We start from the raw sequence: 19,793 nt of genomic DNA, 5'->3' as shown, positions 1-19,793 counted from the left end.
CAGTGCAAATGGCTATCAAAATGATGCATCACTGAATGGTTTCTCATTATTATATTATTGGATGTTAGCAGGACTTCAATGATAACTACTTTGTTGCTTCCATTATAATCAAAATGCATACCAGAATGCTGTGGCAAGAAGAATGTTCCTTGATTCAAAGCAGCCTCACAAAGGGAAAAGCTATAAAACATTTATTCAGGAGAGAGTTGTACTTTAAGGTTGCTAGGATTCATCCCCTCCATTTTTATTTGTTTTATATATGTTTTAAACTTTTTAACTCTTTTTATCATTTTCTGAAAAATGCATTGTTCTTTCTCAGAACTCATACAGCTGTTGTGTGTGTGTGTGTGTGTGTGTGTGTGTGTGTGTGTGTGTGTAATTCTGAGTTTTGAAAAAAAAAGTTGATTGTGCTTTTTAAAAACAGTCCGCAGTTTAGGTCTGTACATAATATGTCAGTTATAGATTACAACACCTCTTCCGACTATTTTAAGGGAGTGGAAATGGTACTTCCTTGGAGGCTGGTTTGGCTGCTAGAGACACAGGAAACAACCATTTCATTATTGGCTCTGACTGCTTTAGGTGGCTGGTGCTTGAGGCAACTTGGCATACGCTAAAGGAAGTAAAAGGAGAAAATATGGTAGTATTGTGCTGTGGGCAGAGCAAGGTCAGAATGAAGTGCCAGCCCAGGAATTAAAACTCTTTTTATTACTAACAGTAGCTTATTATTATCTTTTCAATTACTAAAAACATTTTGGCCAAAAAATGTGGATAAGAACACAATATCCTATTTCAAGTAAACAAAAAAACCCGCTTCTTTCCAATAATCAGCAGGTTGAGAGCATTTAGAAATGGAATCACCGTATTCATAGTGTGTATTAGATTTTGACTTAATTACAGATGTCATTAAGCTATCAGACAGATAAGGGAATATTCAGATACTTTTCACTCTGGGAACAAAATAATACTGTCTACACACTGAACGTTTTGAAGACCATGATTAGGAAAGAATGTAGAACTTCCTTGGACCTGGATTTCATACCTACAAGTTGGACGACATAGAATGACTTTCTTATTATCTCCACTACGTGTTGGTCAAAGTCTAGACTACTGTCTACATATGTTCCCAGGTCCCTTTTAATAGGTTGACTCTTAGGGATGTTTTATCGATGCAATAATTAACTTGAGTTGCTAGTTTTCCAAGGGGCATTATAATATATATATATATATATATATATATATATATATATATATATATATATATATATATATTTTTTTTTTCATCAGATCATTGATAAAAATCTTTGAAAACACATTTGGTTGAATCAGAATTCATAAAAACTGTAGAAGGGTATAGACTAATTGCTGGTGGGGTTTAGGATTTTAGGATTATAAGAATTACAATGCAAATTAATCTAGAACACCATTTGCGCCTCGTGTTGAGCGCACATCTCTAGAAGTTTGTGCTTACGTGCCATCAGTGATTCACTGCATGCTGTGTTTTCTGTTTTCTACATGCTTGTATGACCATGGAGTTAGCATGTTTAATTAATGGATTGGAAAGCAAAGCCTCCCACATGTGGGTTACAGGGGGTGTGGGGGGGGGGGCTTGCTCCTTGAAAACAAATTTAGGAGATATATTTGCTGTATCAGAAATTTTCTATGAAATAAAATATAATTCAGTAATACGTGTTTGCAATGGAAGGTGTTTAAATGGATTTTTTCCATGATTTGTGATTCAGTGAAGATGGTATTAAATGAAATAATATACACATGTGTTTATGTGTGTATATCTATATCTATAGCTGTATCTATCTATCTGTGTGTATATATATATATATATATATATATATATATATATATATATATATATAGATCTACTTCAGTAGATTGACATACCAAAAAGGTGAAGGCGAGAAAGCACAACAACAAAAACTCACATGATGGACACTCAAAACTGAGGTAATGTAGTGAATGCAGTTGAAGCAGGTAAGTATGGAAGGTAAGTGCATAAAACTACTGAACTGTTTTGCAGGGAGGGAAGCACCTCTGCACCCCCCACACCCCTTGCAACTGAAATATACCAACTCCAAGATCACACTGCAGTGGGACAGAGGTGCTATTTTTAAATAGTGTACTTACCTGTTTCAGTTGCATTCACTATATTATCGCGGTTTTGAGTGTCGAGCACGTGTGTTTTCATTGTTGTGCAGTTCTGGTATTTCCATCTAGGCTTTCTGGTCTTTGGCTTTTTGGTAAGTCGATCTACTGAAGTAGATCCATATGTGTGTATAAATATATATATTATATATATATATATATATATATATATATATATATATATATATATATATATATATATATATATATACACACACACACACACACACACACACACACACACACACACACACACACACACACACACACTCACACACATGCACACACGCATTCATATATTACTATGTATCTCAATCTCTATCTATGTATAAAATCTTTAAAAATATCATTTAAAGAGCTTATTTCAATACATGAAAGGTATGTAAAGTCTTTTACCTTCGATAATGTTATGCAGGTCCACAAACACATGCCACATTTGTCAACTAAAATTCACATTCTTCAAATGCCAATATAAATGAAATCATATCCATTATAAGTGCACCCGGGGGTTGTGGGGTAAAGCATAAACCTATAGCACTTTGAGTTATTCATCCTACCAAAGCCACACATGATTTTTAGCTGATTACATCATTAATGAATGACCTGGTTCTATGACCATGTTGTCTAATCAGTACATTTATGTTTCTGATGAATTTAAATATTGGCCTTGCCTCACCATTTTTTCGCTTCCTTCACTAAGTACATTTTGCATTTTAGAATCTATCTTTACTGGGGTTTTTTATGTACATTTTGTACCATTAAGTTATTTTAAATTGCCTCCACCTTCTCCAACCCCCAGAACTGCAGCTTTTACAAAGGAATCAAAAGTTGAAATTTAAACCACACACTGGCTTATACAATAGATTTAATTGTTTGTCCTACTGATTTTGTCTGTGTATACTTCCACACAACATACCAGCTTTCTGTATGTTGTTTGCACAAAAGACAGCAGCTTTATTACCAATTTTCATTTTGCCACTAATGCCCATGTCATACACGCATAGCTCTTCTTTTAAATGATTGCACAGACTGTTGTTTTGCAAGCATCCATCAACATATGTAAAGTTGATATTTATTTATTTGCTTAGTTACTTTTACATTCATTAACTAGGTTGTTCATACAGCTCATCCATAAGAGTCTTCAGTTTTCTTTCAAATTTTCCACCATCCTCTAAAAAAATTACTTCCAGCTCTGAATTGGATAAAATGGGCATCAGAAAATTGATGACTAAAATAAAAGAATGAATGATACTGCCAATTATAATTTAAAATAGGATACAAAATGTTAACAGTCACAGTGAGATATAACCCATATGTTTAGATGAGACACAAACTGAAAATGTTGTCACATTGTCTAATAGCTTTAGGTATTGAACTGAACTCTGTGACATATATGGTACAAGCATTTTCTATCCCTCAGGGTTACTCCTTCAGATATCTGCCTTCATTGGCAATCAAAAATCATCTTTTCCTATGTTTCAGCCATATCACTAGTGGGTGAACATCACATGGATTTATTCTGGCAGTGAATATGCTGTACCCACTCATCAACTTTAGCTGGGTATATGTTATCGACCACATTTATCTGCATCCACTTTTTTGGGTCATTTTTTTTGTTCCATTCAAATGAGTACTATCACATGTATCTCCTCTTTCCACCTGATTTATCCAACTGTCATGGTTCTTAGTCATCTCTATTGTCTACCTTTATTTTCCTGTTACACTGTTGCCCTTTGTTGTAGCCATAGTGGGACAAGTGGGAAGGCAATAGTGGTCAGTGATTTAAATGCATATTCCAAAGTGCCTCTATACCAAGCAGAATCCTGCTATCTTAACTCCCACCTCATTACTACAGTTTGCTGTATCCCAGGCATCTGTATGCAATAAAATTCAGTGAGCATGTACCACTCTCTTTTTCATTCCCTGTGATGACAGACTTGGCATTTAATTGCTCATCCCACATGTTGACATCTTCAGTGCCCTGTCATCTGATTGAACATAGGTAGCTAGCACCATGGTTTGGAGCAAACTACCACACCACTGAAATAATATAAATGATACCTGCATTCTGATTTTCTTTGTGCCTGTCTATCTACATTTGGATACACTCCAAAACTACTTGACTTGATTCTTAATTTTCTATGGGTCCTAGTACAGAAGGTAAAAGCTAACTGCCTAGCAGTCCCTATCCAGAACTACTGTTTTATTTATTATCATAGTAACAAAACAGAAAAAATTGTTGGTTTTTGACATATTCCACAAGCAGGAGCCACGTTGTCTCAGATTTTACAATTTTTTTTGCCCAAAATCCTCTTCACCATCCATTTTTCATGACATTACAGACATGTTAATCAGTCTGTGAATTTCATACCTCCTTTCTGTTTCTGTGTTTATGGATTAAGGCTCTACTGGCCCTGCCCTTACTCTAGGGGTACCTCCATCCCTCCTTATACAGGACAATCCCTTTTTGGGCAGTGGTGTCTTGCAAAAAACATGAAAATATCTTTAGCACAAAAAATATTTCCTAATTTTTTCTAATAGTTGTGTGAAACAATTATTTTATAATTGAAACACCTTCATTTTTTATGAAACAGCATATATACCTCAAAGCCTTTATTTTGTCAAAAAGTAAAATGTAACTCTTTTCACTGGTTGTGTATATTATTTCTCCTTAAAAACCTCAAGTTTTCATAAAATAGTCCCATTTTGGGCATTGGAAAAGATGACAACCCTACCCTGATCCCCCAGTTCAGTTCTGGAAATCTATTCAAGGTAACCAATTCTCTTACAAAGGATCTTTTAATATGTCCACTGCTTTATCAAGTCTTATCTGTAATAGCTCCATTCTTGTCCACTCTCAATAAAAATATTTGCACTTAACCATTCTCCATCAATAAAGGCTCATCTGATGTAAAACCATACAAATTATATTTACTCCATATATATGCTTTCAGTGGTCTTTACTCAATAGTCCCTTCCTTTCCCCTTTAGGTTTTCTTTCCTTTTTATGGGTTTCTGTTTTCACTTTGTAAATAAAATAATTCCTGTATCTTATCCTCTTCTCCTTCTTCCAAGCATTAATTAATTTCAATTTGTTTTCTTTCCAATCCACTAACTGATTTCCCCTTGTTTTATTCTTCTCCCTTTCTATAAGGCCTTTTCACTATGTAGCTAACTCTATCATATCAACTTTACAAACTTTCTTTCGCTACAGCTTCTAAGTGTTAAGTATTTTTCTTTAACTGTTAAGTGCTGCTCCTACAATATACTGTATACCTATTATGTATAGTCTACTGATAAAAGCAGTCTCAGAAAAAAAAATAAAGTTCCTACTATAACTCATTATTATCAGACTGGATAAACATGTTCCTCTGAACTTAGTTCTGCTAGTGATTATTACTCTTGCTACTGCTTTACTCTCTTCAGTCATTTTTTACTATTTCTTATTCAACATATGCATTTTTTCTCTGTTTATTGAAAATATGCTATGATTTATGTATGTCAGTGTGAAATACATGTTGAGCATTTCTCCCTGGGCCTCCTTTGAAATTGGGCTTTGCTCAGACTTTTGTGATCAACAAATAAATAATAAGCTGCTTTTCTGTAAAAAAACAAACAAACAAAAAAAATTCTAAGCTTGTTTTCCACCTTTCCAATAACTAGTCTGGTCCAGAAACAGATTTGCTGCATCCAAGACTTTTGTAAGCTTCTAAGCCCCCCGAATCCTTTCTGTGCTGGAGGGAAGCCTTCTAGCTTATCAGTGGGAGTGGTAAGCACTAGGTAGCCTATCTACCAAAAGAGGAGTGGTTTTTGGCCCAGAAATTGTAGTTTATTGTCTGTTTGGGCAGTTTTTCCATCCCTTTTAACTTTCTGGTTAAAAAGCCCGCGTTTGCACTTGTTTCCCACCTTTCCTGTAAGTAGTCTAGTCCAGATACAGATTTGCTGTATCCAGGACTGTTTATAAGCTTCTGAGCCCTCCCAAGCCTTTCTGTGTTGGAAGGAAGCTTTTTAGCTTATCAGTAAGAGTGGTAAGCACTAGGTAGCCTATTTACCACAAGAGGAGTGGTTTCTAGCTCAGAAATTGTAGTTTATTGGCCACTTGAGCAATTTTTCCATCCCTTTCAACTTTCTGGTTTAAAAGCCCATATTTGCACAGGTTTGCACTTGTTTAAATTCTGCAAATCCAGTTTTGGTGTCCTGCAGACTGCAAGAGTATCAACAAGGGGAAAGAAATAACTCTAAGTGCCTCCATTTTGATTTTTTCCTAATTTACTGCTTTCTGCACTTGTTAGAAGTTTTTTAATTCAATTGCATTTATTTAAACTGTATTTGCTTTAATATTGCTACACACTCAAGTGTGTTAGCTTGCACTGCATTTGAATTGTTTTTACTGATGTTTTAGTTGCTTTTCTGTAAAAAAAAGGTTCTAAGCTTGTTTCCCACCTTTCCTGTAACCAGTCTAGTCCATATACAGATTCGCTGTATCCAGGACTGTTTATAAACTTCTCAGCCCCCCCCCCCACAAGCCTTTCTATGCTGGAGGGAATCCTTCTAGCTTATTCGTGGGAGTGGTAAGCACTAGGTAGCCTATCTACCACAAGAGGAGTGGTTTCTTGCCCAGAAATTGTAGTTTATTGGCTGTTTGGGTAGTTTTTCCATCCCTTTCAACTTTCCGGTTAAAAAGCCTGTGTTTGCGCTTGTTTCCTACCTTTCCTGTAACTAGTCTAGTCCAGATACAGATATGCTGTATCCAGGACTGTTTGTAAGCTTCTGAGCCCCCCAAGCCTTTCTTTGTTGGAGGGAAGCTTTCTAGCTTATCAGTTGGAGTGGTAACCACTAAGTAGCCTATCTACCAAAAGAGGAATGGTTTCTGGCCCAGTAATTGTAGTTTATTGGCCATTTGGGCAGTTTTTCTATCCCTTTCAACTTTCTGGTTTAAAAGCCCATGTTTACATGGGTTTGCGCTTATTTAAGCTCTACATATCCAGTTTTTGTGTCCTGCAGACTGCAAGAGCATCAGGAAGGGGAAAGAGATGCTCTAATTGCCTCCATTTTGATTTTTCCTAATTTACTGCTTTCTGCACTTAGTCATTTTTTAAAATTTAATTGCTTTTATTTTAAACTGTATTTGGTTTAATATTGTTACACACTCAAGTGTGCTAGCTTGCAATGCATTTGAATTGTTTTTACTGCTGTTTTAGCTGCTTTTCTGTTAAAAAAAGTTCTAAGCTTGTTTCCCGCCTTGCCTGTAACTAGCCTAGTCCAGATACAGATTTGCTGTATCCAAGACTGTTTGTAAGCTTCTGAGCCCTCCTCAGGCTTTTCTGTGTTGGGGGAAGCATTCTAGCTTATCAGCGGGAGTGGTAAGCACTAAGTAGCCTATATATCACAAGAGGAGTGGTTTCTGACCCAGACATTGTAGTTTATTGTCCATTTGGGCAGTTTTTCCATCCCTTTCAAATTTCTGGTTTAAAAGTCTGCGTTTGCACTTGTTTCCCACCATTCCTGTAACTAGTCTAGTCCAGATACAGATTTGCTGTATCCAGGACTGTTTGTAAGCTTCTGAGGCCCCCCCCCCCAAGCCTTTCTGTGTTGGAAGGAAGCATTCTAGCTTATCAGTGGGAGTGGGAAGCACTAGGTAGACTATCTACCATAAGAGAAGTGGTTTCTAGCCCAGAAATTGTAGTTTATTGGCTGCTTTGGGCAGTTTTTCCATCCCTTTCAACTTTCTGGTTAAAAGGCCTATGTCTGCACTTGTTTCTTACCTTTCGTATAACTAGTGTAGTCCAGATACAGATTTGCTGTATCCAGGATTGTTTGTAAGCTTTTGAGCTCCCCAAGCATTTCTGTGTTGGAGGAAAGCTTTCTAGCTTATCAGTAGGAGTGGTAATCACTAGGTAGCCTATTTACCAAAAGAGGAGTGGTTTCTGGCCCAGAAATTGCAGTTTATTGGCCATTTGGGCAGTTTTTCCATCCCTTTCAACTTTCTGGCTAAAAAGCCCACAGTTGTGCTTGTTTCCCACCTTTCCTGTAACTAGTCTTGTCCAGACACAGATTTGCTGTAACCAGGACACTCTGTAAGCTTCTGAGCCCCCCAAGCATTTCTGTGCTGGAGGGAAGCCTTCTAGTGATCAGTAGGAGTGGTAAGCACCAGGTAAACTATCTACTACAAGAGGAGTGTTTTTTGGCCCAGAAATTGTAGTTTATTGGCCTTTTGAGCAGTTTTTCCATCCCTTTTAACTTTCTGGTTTAAAAGCCCACATTTGCACAGGTTTGCACTTGTTTAAACTCCGCAAATCCAGTTTTGGTGTCCTGCAGACTGCAAGAGCATCAGCAAGGGGAAAGAGATACTCTAAGTGCCTCCATTTTAATTTTTTCCTAATTTACTGCTTTCTACACTTGTACAATTGCATTTATTTAAACTATATTTGCTTTAATATTGCTACACACTCAAGTGTGCTAGCTTGCACTGCATTTGAATTGTTTTTACTACTGTTTTAGCTGCTTTTTTGTAAAAAAAAAAAAGTTCTAAGCTTGTTTCCAGCCTTTCCTGTAACTAGTCTAGTCCAGATACAGATTTGCTGTATGCAGGACTGTTTGTAAGCTTCTGAGTACCCCCACAAGCCTTTTATGTTGGAGGGAAGCCTTCTTGCTTATCAGTGGGAGTGGTAAGTACCAGGTAGCCTATCTACCAAAAGAGGAGTGGTTTCTGGCCCAGAAATTGTAGTTTATTGGCTGTTTGGGCAGTTTTTCCATCCCTTTAAACTTTTTGGTTTACAAGCCCGCATCTGGACTACTTTTCCACCTTTCCTGTAACTGGTCTAGTCCAGATACAGATTTCCTGTATCCCGGACTGTTTGTAAGCTTCTGAGGCCCCCCCCCCAAGCCTTTCTGTGTTGGAGGGAAGCCTTCTAGCTTATCCGTAGGAGTGGTAAGCACTAGGTAGACTATCTACCATAAGAAAAGTGGTTTCTGGCCCAGAACTTGTAGTTTATTGGCCATTTGGGCAGGTTTTCCATCCCTTTCAACTTTTTGGTTTAAAAGCCCGCATCTGGACTTGTTTTCCACCTTTCCTATAACTAGTCTAGTCCAGATACAGATTTGCTGTGTCCAGGACTGTTTGTAAGCTTCTGAGCCCCTAGCCTTTCCTTGTTGGAGGGGAAGCTTTCTAGCTTATTAGTTGGAGTGGTAACCACTAAGTAGCCTATCAAAAGAGGAGTGGTTTAAGGCCCAGAAATTGTAGTTTATTGGCCGTTTGGGCAGTTTTTCTATCCCTTTCAGCTTTCTGGTTTAAAAGCCCATGTTTGCATGGGTTTGCACTTGTTTAAGCTCCGTAGATCCAGTTTTGGTGTCCTGCAGACTGCAAGAGCATCAGGAAGGGGAAAGAGATGCTCTAAGTTCCTCCATTTTGATGTTTCCTAATTTACTGCTTTCCGCACTTATTTTTAGTAATTTTTTTAAATGTAATTGCATTTATTTTAAACTGTATTTGCTTTAATATTATTACACACTCAAGTGTGCTAGCTTGTACCACATTTGAATTATTTTTACTGTTGTTTTAGCTACTTTTCTGTTAAAAAAAGTTCTAAGCTTGTTTCCCACCTTTCCTGTAACTATTCTAGTCCGGATACAGATTTGCTGTATCCAGGACTGTTTGTAAGCTTTTGAGCCCCCCCCCAAGCTTTTCTGTGTTGGAGGGAAGCCTTCTAGCTTATCAGTGGGAGTGGTAAGCACTAAGTAGCCTATCTATCACAAGAGGAGTGGTTTCTGGCCCAGGAATTCTAGTTTATTGTCCATTTGGGCAGTTTTTCCATCCCTTTCAACTTTCTGATTTAAAAGCCCGCATTTGCTTGGGTTTGCACCTGTACTATTACTGGTGCCAGTCTGCTATTCAGTTTTTCTCTTAAATCTTGCAATTCTTTCTTTATCTCTCTCTCTTGCACTTGAAATAGCTTAATCGCTTTGCACTTCAACAGGTTTTTGTAGCAATTATTGTAGCACACCTAAGTGCCATCAGCACTAGTCTTTCTTCACGGAAATAGCCCAAATACTTAGCAGTTATGACCACCCCTCATGGCATGATTAAAGGGCAGTTCCCTGTGCTTTCTCCTATTAACCTGGTGTAATTTGGCATTCTGAGGCTGTGTAGCAACTGCCTCCTGTACACAGACAATCCTCTCCTCTTACCTCCCAACACTCAGACTTGTGAGAGATGCACTTATATTACTAATTTGAAAGCTATGCACTCTCCAGCCAAGACCGCACTAGCTGGTCAAGAGGAGATGGTCAACACCTGCACCACACCACATGGAACACATAGCCTTCCAGAACACCCACCATCACAGCTCTCACGTAAAAACGCAACCCACACACCCACCTTTGTGGAGGCTCTCAATAGAAATTTACCCAAACAGCAGAGACCTCCATGACAGAAAAGCACTCAACCACCACAATGCAGCACAAACCACAGGACACATAGCTCACCTCCACAGTGTGCTCCTCAATCTAAGCCCTAAGGCTAAACACCTCCCAATGCACTAGTCATAGGTGACTCAATAGTGAGACACACAGATGCCCCACTTACTAGGTTGAATAAGGAGAAAGTAACAGTTGCCTGTCTATCAGGTGCAGAATCCGACACATAACACACGTACTCAGGTCACTCCACAACAAGTACAAGTATGACTCTCAGGTTGCCACACGAAACAAGGTTTATTAATATCACAATGCACCAAAATATGATGAATAAATAAACGAACTGAAAACTACCAGAAGTACTAAGCGCTTTCACCCTATTGTCATACGGGCATCTTCAGAGTACTATCACTTAGTCTGTTAATGACTGTTAAATAAATTCTCTCCTAATTGCTCCTCTCCTAATCTCATAATAACTACATGTTTATGGATGGTGAATATTTCAGACAATGTACAGGGGTAGCAATGGGTGCTAGGTGTGCACCCATATATGCAAATTTAGTACTAGCTCAATGGGAGACCCAATGTATTTTTACTTCCAGGTACTGGTCAAAAATAACACTTTACGTTAGGTACCTGGATGATATCCTTATTTTTTGGAAGGGCAATAAAGATGAAATAAGGGAATTTATCTGGTTTCTGGGTACAACATCAACTTTTTTGACCTTTACAAGTAAAATACATGATGAAAACTGTGAATATTTAGACATCAAATTTTATTTTAATAATGGTGGTATTGAGTCCAATATTTTCAGGAAAAAAAACTTCTTCATATTCTTTTCTACATTACAGTAGTTGCCATCCACACTTTCAAAAAAAGAATCTTGTAAAAGGACAGATGGTTAGGCTATCTCGCATTATTAGTGATGACAACAAATTTATTCTTGAACTGGAAATACTTATTAATATGTTTTTAGACAGGGGCTATCCACGAAACCTTTTACACGAAATTAGGGAAGAAGTTAAGATGAAAAAGAATACTGTATATAAACCTATTATAAAATTTGGACTGGATACTCTATCCACAGGAATGATGGCCATTAACAAAAGACACTTTTATTATACCTTACAATGAAGATTCAGATACTGTAGTTAAAATATTAAATGACACTTGGATTAGTGTCTTTTCAAACAAAGATGAATTTAGTGAAATAATAGGCAATTTTCCCAAGATCACCTATAGTCGGGGCATTAACTTAAAAGAATGTATGGAAAATAACAACAAGGGTCAGGTATACAGTATGTCAAAAATGAGCAAATGTGGCTTTTGTAAAAGTTGTAAATATGTGAATGATGGACCATATGTTATGGTGCAAGGTTATGGAAAATCAATTAAATGTCCCGGATACTGTAATTGCAATACTAAAATGGTGGTCTATTTAGCTACTTGTACATCATGTCCTGCATATTATGTAGGTAAAACTACTAGGAAACTCAAGGAACGTATAATGGAGCACAATAGAGACATTAGGAACAAGAAAATGGTGAATTCATTATACGTACACAGTATTAGATGTAAGAATTTTAAAAGATTCTTATTTTTTGTGATAGATAGGACCCCAAAATTTGGAGATAAAGGAGGTGATTACAACAATTTGTTAGAAGCTAAGGAATGTCTATGGCAGTTAAGATTAAACGCCAATTGTACACCAGGCATTAATGGACACATCTCTATTTCAAGCATTTTGAAACAAAAGTCTTACTGTATCTGAGTATATTTCGTTGTTGTTTGTTGCTTTTTAAAATGTACTGTGTTTTTATGGCATACATTTTATTTTATTTTATATATTTGCATTTTAACATTATTCTATATTTATGTGTGCTTTTCTTATAGAATTGGTTGCTATATCTACAACAGGAAATGGCAAGCCAGCTTGTATTAATAAGTTTTTTTATATTCTGGCAGCTATAGTTGTTACGATATGTCAGGTTTCAACAAATAAGTATATTTAGTTTTTTATTATTACATTTTATTCAGTTTTAATACAATGTAGTTAAATGTATTTTTTATAACTGAAATATGTAATTGTGTACTTGATTTTCAATTAAGGGCGTTGTGCAGTTAGGAGAGAATTTATTTAACAGTCATTAACAGACTAAGTGATAGTAGTCTGAAGATGCCCATATGACAATAGGGTGAAAGCGCTTAGTACTTCTGGTAGTTTTCAGTTCGTTTATTTATTCATCATATTTTGGTGCATTGTGATATTAATAAACCTTGTTTCGTGTGGCAACCTGTGAGCCTTCGTTCTGTTTTACTAGTTTTAAGGCTCTCTATTACAAGTATGACTCTGTCATTGTCCATGTGGGTGTGAATGACCTGAGACTCACCTCCCTGGACTACATGAAAAAAGACATGGTGGAGCTCTTGGATTATGTGGCCCAGGCAGGTATGACACTAACCCTGAGCAGCATCCTTCCATCACCCAGAATGACACTGCAGTAGGAACAAAAAATGACTGACTTCAATAATTGGCTAGGTTTCTGGTGTCATTCTAAGGGGATCCAGTATCTGTCTGCTTGGGATGACATGAATGACAGAGATAGCCTGCATCTGTCACCTCTGGGTTTCTGGGTACTGGCTAAGGCTTTTGCCATCTTTATAGTGCCCTTTTTTAGGGTTTATATTGTAACATCGAAGTTGCAAAACTTTAAATGTTACAATATCGAAACCACAATATCGAAGGTGGAAAATAGCGAAGCCACAGAATATTGAATTCTTACCTAGGGCAAAAATTTGGTGGGCCATTCCACGGCTTCGCTATTTCCTCCACTCTGGTGAGATAGTTACGGACCTTAGGGTTAGGGTGTGGGTTAAGGTAAGTGCATAGATAGTGATGCATGTAGTGCTTAGAGTAGGATTAGACATAGGATTTTGTAACTCTATGTGTGTGGATTATTTGTTTTGCTTGGGTATAGCTGCTTAGGGTAAGTGTGCGATAGTTACGGACCTTAGAGTTAGGGTGCGGGTTAAGGTAAGTGGATAGATAGTAATGTATGTAAGGTGTAGTGTAGGGTTAGAAGTAGGGTTTTGTTAAGTGTATGTTGTGTGTGTGTTTCACAGAACAGCAAATTTTTTCCCAGGGAAAAAATTTGCTGTTCTGAGTGTTCAATGTTATCACATTTCGAACTTCCAAGTTTGAGCTTATGGTGTTCGATATTTTAGAAGTTCGATTATGTGATATAAACCCCCTTTTTTAGGCGGTGTTCCAAAGACCAAATTATCACCATAACAGCTCTAAATAAATGTAATCTGAGGGTCATGCTGCTCAACGCTAGAAGTCTAAATGTCAAGATGCAGTTTTTTGAAGCACACCTCAAAATGGAGAACATCGACATTTGTGCTGTAATGGAGACCTGGATTAAAGCAGCAAAAAGCACCCCTGTGCTACCAGGCTATAACTCATTCCACACCTTTTGGCCTCAGAACATGGACTGAAGCTCCAAAGGTGGTGGTGTCTCCATAGTCATAAAGGATATGCATACCTCCAGTCTAGCATCCTAGCATAACACATCTGAGATACTTCAGGTACAACTAACATTGGGTAAGACGGCAATTCAGGTCGTAGCCTGCTGTAAGTCCCCAACCATGTCCCAAGACTCTCACTCCATGTTCCTAAGCACCCTGGAAACTATTACGGTCCAACCCAACCCTCTCATACTAGGTGATTTTAACTACCCCTCCACCAAATGGGAAAACTACTCATGCACCAATACACTGGCCCAACACTTCCTGGAATTCATCCATTCCAATGCCTTGGACCAGCTCATTCTGACCCCCACTAGAGGAAGCAACGTCCTTGACCTGGTTACTACTAACATGGGTAACCATTGCTCTACACCAATAGTCAATCCCTCCCTGGTCAGATCCGACCATAAACTAATCAACATGGAAATTCACATCTCACCCACACCCCCTGCAAAGGTAACTACCTTGAAAAACTTCTCCAAAGCTGACTTTGGGCTCCTAAGAACAGAGGTTGCAAACTTCACAACACCCAAGCCAATGGAAAATAGCTGAATGACTGCTGAATCATACACCAGTGCACTGTACGTACATGTATATAAATGCATGGAACTAGCCATACCCAACAGAACCAAGACGCTCTCCTCCAAAAAAAGGAAGCCAATCTGGTAGTCCTCTGCCATTAATAAAATCTACAACAGAGGCAAAAACTGTTGCAGAAAAAGGTGAAGTTCCAAGACTGGAAAAACTCCCTTATTAGCCTCAACAAAAAGTTGAGATCCCACATCAAATACTCCAAAGCCAGCTATGAAGGTAGAATTGCAACAGACACTAAAACCCACAAAGTCTTCTATAGTTATATCAAGAACCTCCATGGCAATACACAGATTTGCTCTGAGTTACTGAACAATGGTACCTCCTATACTGAGCCATACAGATATTGCCAACATACTGGCCAACAGATTCAGTGCCAACTTTACCCCCCCCCCCAAAAGGACCAATCACAATACCAGAAGAAAGCCAGACACCCAGCATTACTGCAGCACAGGTTAAAGCTGCAATGTTCAAGGCCAAGAATACAACTTCCATGGGACCCAATAACATCCTGGCTGTGTTCTACATGATCTACAAAGCAAACTGGCACCACATCTGTGTGCCCTGTTCGGTCAAAGCCTCACCTCAGGGTACCTAATGGCACACTGCTACAGCCAACCCTCTCCATAAGGGGGGAGTGTCTACAGACCCTGGGAATTATCGCCCCATTAGCCTGATGAGTCTGATATGTAAAGCTATGGAGCACATCATCATGGACATAATTAATATAGGAAATCTCCAAACTCTAGACTCTACGCCATTTGGCTTTGTGAAAGGGAGATCATGCCTGCTCAACCTGGTTGACTTCTTTGAGCCAGGCACCAGGGCTGTGGATGAAGATAAGGCAGTGCATACAGCCTACTTTGATCTGGCCAAGGCCTTTAATACCATTCCTCACTTGGGAATTATTGATAAACTCACCAAACTAGGCATCAACCCCTATATCATTAGGTGGGTTGCAAATTAGCTCACAGACAGAACACACAGTGTGAAAGTAGTAGACTCCAAGTCAGACTGCTGACCAGTCACAAGTGGAGTCCCACAGGGATCGGTCCTGGGTCCTTTCCTGTTTGGCATCTACTTCTCAGAAGTACAGGCCAACACAAAGAGACTCAGGCTGACCAAGTTCACAGATGACTGCAAGCTGGGAGCCATTATTAACTCCCCAAGTGATGCAGACATCCTACTGAAAGGCCTCACTGAGACCAATGACTGGTGCCAAAACCATAGCCTTAAGCTTAACGCCAAAAAATGCCAAAAAAAACCTCCAAAATGAACTTGACTCCAGAGCATCATCATGTGGCAAGTGATCAGATGCTACCTTTCTACCTATTTTTCCCTTATTTGGGAACTCATTGTTACAGCATGTTACTTGAGCTGCATTTTCTACACTAAATCCTTCACTTCACAGGTGATCCATAACTTTAGTTTCTAGTTTTTTAACTTCTCCGTTATTAGTCTTTTTTTCTTCTTTCTCCCTTTGTTTTCTTATTTTTTGTATTGTGAAATTTTCTGTATCCAGGTGCCTTTGCTTGTCATAACCATCAACCCCCTTTTTTCCCACTTTCTACATGGGGTCAGCATGTCATTTTAACTGTAGCCATCTCTCTTGATTCAATACTACATTCCAGCCTTCTTTGACACTCATGCCTAACTGTCGCAAATCCACCTGTTTGCTGGACACCCTCATTTCCTCTTACCTTCTTCCTGTCTGTTCCAAATCTTCTTTACCAGATTGTCTTCTGCTTTTCTGGACATGTGCTTTGACCCCTGAAATCTGTTCTTTTTCATCTTTTCTGTAATCAGAGCTACTTTTGGTATCTGCTGTTCATCTGTCCTATAGTATGAATCCTACCACCCTTTTCAGGCACTTAATTTCTATCATCCCTAGCTTTCTCATCTGCTCGGCATTTACTGACCAGGTTTTTGTACCATACAGTAGTACTGGATTAGCAAGGAGGAAGTAAGGACAGATATGATGAGGATGAAGAATGGAAAGGCTATTGGTCGAGATGACATACCTATGGAAGCATAGAGGTGTCTAGGAGAGATGGCAATGAGGTTTTAACCAGATTGTTTAATGAAATCTTGGAAAGTGAGAGAATGCCTGAGGAGTGGAGAAAAAGTGGAGTGGATGTATAGTAACTACAGAGGGATAAAACTGATCAGCCACATCATGAAGTTATGGGAAAGAGTAGTGTAAGCTAGGTTAAGAAGGGAGGTGATGATTAGTGATCAGCAGTATGGTTTCATGGCAGAAATCAGCACTACAGATGTGATGTTTGCCCTGAAGATGTTGATGGAGAAGTATAGGGAAGGTCAGAAGGAGTTACATTGTGTCTTTGTGGACTTAGAGAAAACATATGACAGGATGCCTAGAGAGGAGTAGTGTTATTGTATGAGGAAGTCAGGACGGACAGAGAAGTGTTTAAGAGTGGTACAGGATATGTACAAGGGCAGTGTGACACTGGTGAGATCTGCAGTAGGAGTGACGGATGCATTCAAGGTGGTATTACATCAAGGATCAGCTCTGAGCCCTTTCTTATTTACAATGTGGACTATGATGTTTGCAGATGACATTGTGATTTGTAGTGAGAGTAGGGAACAGGTTGAGGAAACACTGGAGAGGTGGCGATATGCTCTAGAGAGGAGAGGAATGAAGGTCAGCAGGACTAAGGCAGGCTATATGAGTATGTGAATGACAGGGAGGACAGAGGAATTGTGAGGATGCAGGGAGTAGAGTTGGCAAAGGTGGGTGAGTTTAAATACTTGGGATCAACAGTTCAGAGTAACGGTGAGTGTGGAAGAGGGGTGAAGACGAGAGTACAGGCAGGGTGGAGTGGGTGGAGAAGAGTGTCAGGAGTGATTTGTGACAGACGGGTACCAGTAAGAGTGAAAGGGAAGGTCTACAAGATGGTAGTGAGACCAGCTATGTTATATAGGTTGGAGACAGTGGCATTGACAAAAAGACAGGAGTCAGAGCTGGAAGTGGCAGAGTTAAAGATATTAAGATTTGCATTGGGTGTGATGTGGATGACAGGATTAGAAATTAGTATATTAGAGGGTCAGCTCAGGTTGGATGGTTTGGAGACAAAACAGAGAGGCGAGATTGCATTGGCTTGGACATGTACTGAGGAGGGATGCTGGGTATATTGGGAAAAGGATGCTAAGGATAGAGCTGCCAGGTAAGAGGAAAAGAGGAGGGCCTAAGATAAGGTTTATGGCTGTGGTGAGAGAAGACATGCAGGTGGTTGGTGTGAAAGAAGCAAGATGCAGAGGACAGGAAGAAATGGAAACAGATGATCTGCTGTGGCGACCCCTAATGTGAGCAGCCAAAAGAAAAAGAAGAAAGAAGATGACAGTAGTACTGGTCACACCACTGTTTTGTACATCTTACTATCCAACTTATTTGGTATTCTTCTGTCATATACTACACCTGAAACTCTATGTCAGGTGGCTGCAGCCCCTCTGATTCTAGCTTTGACCTCTTCATTCAGACTTCCCTTCTTCTCAATCACCCCTCCCAGATACTTGAAACTATTACCCTGTTCCATTATCTTCCTTTCTATCTCAATTCTCAGCTTCTTCTAATGTCCCCCAATTTGCTGTCATTACCACTGTCTTATATGTACTTAGTTTCATTCCATGTGCCTTCAGTTTTGTATTCCATTCCCTTATCCTTTGCTGAAGTTCTTGCTCAGTCTGCCTGTAATGTCACATCGTCTGCATATGGCAACTTTGTTGATCTGTCCCCACAACGTTTTTGCTAATGTAGTCCATCACCAGTATGAACAGCAGTGGGTTCAGAGCTCAGAGGTGAACTCTGATACACACTCAGTCTCACAGGGAACCACTCTGTGAGACCAAACACTGTTTGTAACTGAGTCATTGGGTCCTTGTACATAGCCTGCACTAAATTTACCATTGTTTCTGGGACTTCAGATCACTGTAGTACTGCCCAAATCAGCTTTCTTGGGACCTTGTCCAAAACCAGGCTTTTACCTGTATTTCTCTTCAAATGTCTTTGATGGTGCTTTTTTGCATTCATTAGTTTTACTTTTTCCTTTGCATAAATATTGCACCATATCAAATCTCTTTCTTTCCCATGTCCATGTATTTTCTTCAGATGTCTCCTGCTCCTCCTATTTCCCCTTAATTTGGGGGCTCATTGGTCCATCATGCTGTAAAAATAACCTGTGTTAGATTTTCTACACTAAATCATTTACTTTGCAGGTATTCTATAACTTCATTTTCTTTTTGGCTAACTTTTACATTTCCCCCCTTTGTTTTGTGTTCTTATTTTTTGTATTGTGAAATTTTTTCATATTCGGGTGCCTTTGCCAGTATTTTCTTCAAATATCTTTGGCATTGCTTTTTTTTTTCCTTTGCATAAATATTACACCATATTACACCTCCCTCTTTCCCATGTCCATATTTCTTTTTTATATCTCTCAAAAATTTCTGTGTGCTGTTCTTTATATTTTTGCTTTTCTTCTATTGCTTCTTTTTACTGTGTAATGTTTTTATGGATCTGTTGTATTAATAAATGCAAATTTGCACTTGAAGCTTTGATAGTTTTTCTTCTTCAAGTATTTTTTCTTTCCTGTAATTTCTCTGTTCATCTTTTTGAATATCTTCTATCTGGAAATTCTGGATGTCTTACATAATAGTAACTATGTCTTCCTTATCCTCAATAGTCCAGTCTATCATCTTTATGGCTCTTTTTTGGCTTATCAATTTTTGTTGTTTTTGTGGACTACTACTTCTTTCTACAATGGGGGGGGGGGATTGGGGGTGGGGGACATCCTCCCCTTGAGGCTGGCCTAACCACAACTTTTCTTTGTGCACATGAAATTGGGCACTTTTTATCCTAGGCTTTGTGCATCCAGTTGTCTTTATTTTCTAACCTACCTCATACTATGTAAGATAAAGTTTATATATCAATGTCGTCTTGATGAGATTTTGTGAAAATGGGGTCCACCATGTGAAGGCACTCACCAAGACTTAAGGATGACTCCAATTCCAGCAGTACTACTTTTCTTTGCTTGCTGATTTCATCATCTCTCCAGCTGGACATTTTATACTATAAGGTTTTGTTTCT

The sequence above is a fragment of the Protopterus annectens genome, chromosome 10.part0 (assembly GCF_019279795.1).
Source record: "Protopterus annectens isolate FY-2018-M chromosome 10.part0, PAN1.0, whole genome shotgun sequence".
In the NCBI taxonomy this organism is placed as follows: Eukaryota; Metazoa; Chordata; order Ceratodontiformes; family Protopteridae; genus Protopterus; species Protopterus annectens.
Note: the sequence above shows the minus strand (reverse complement) of the source record.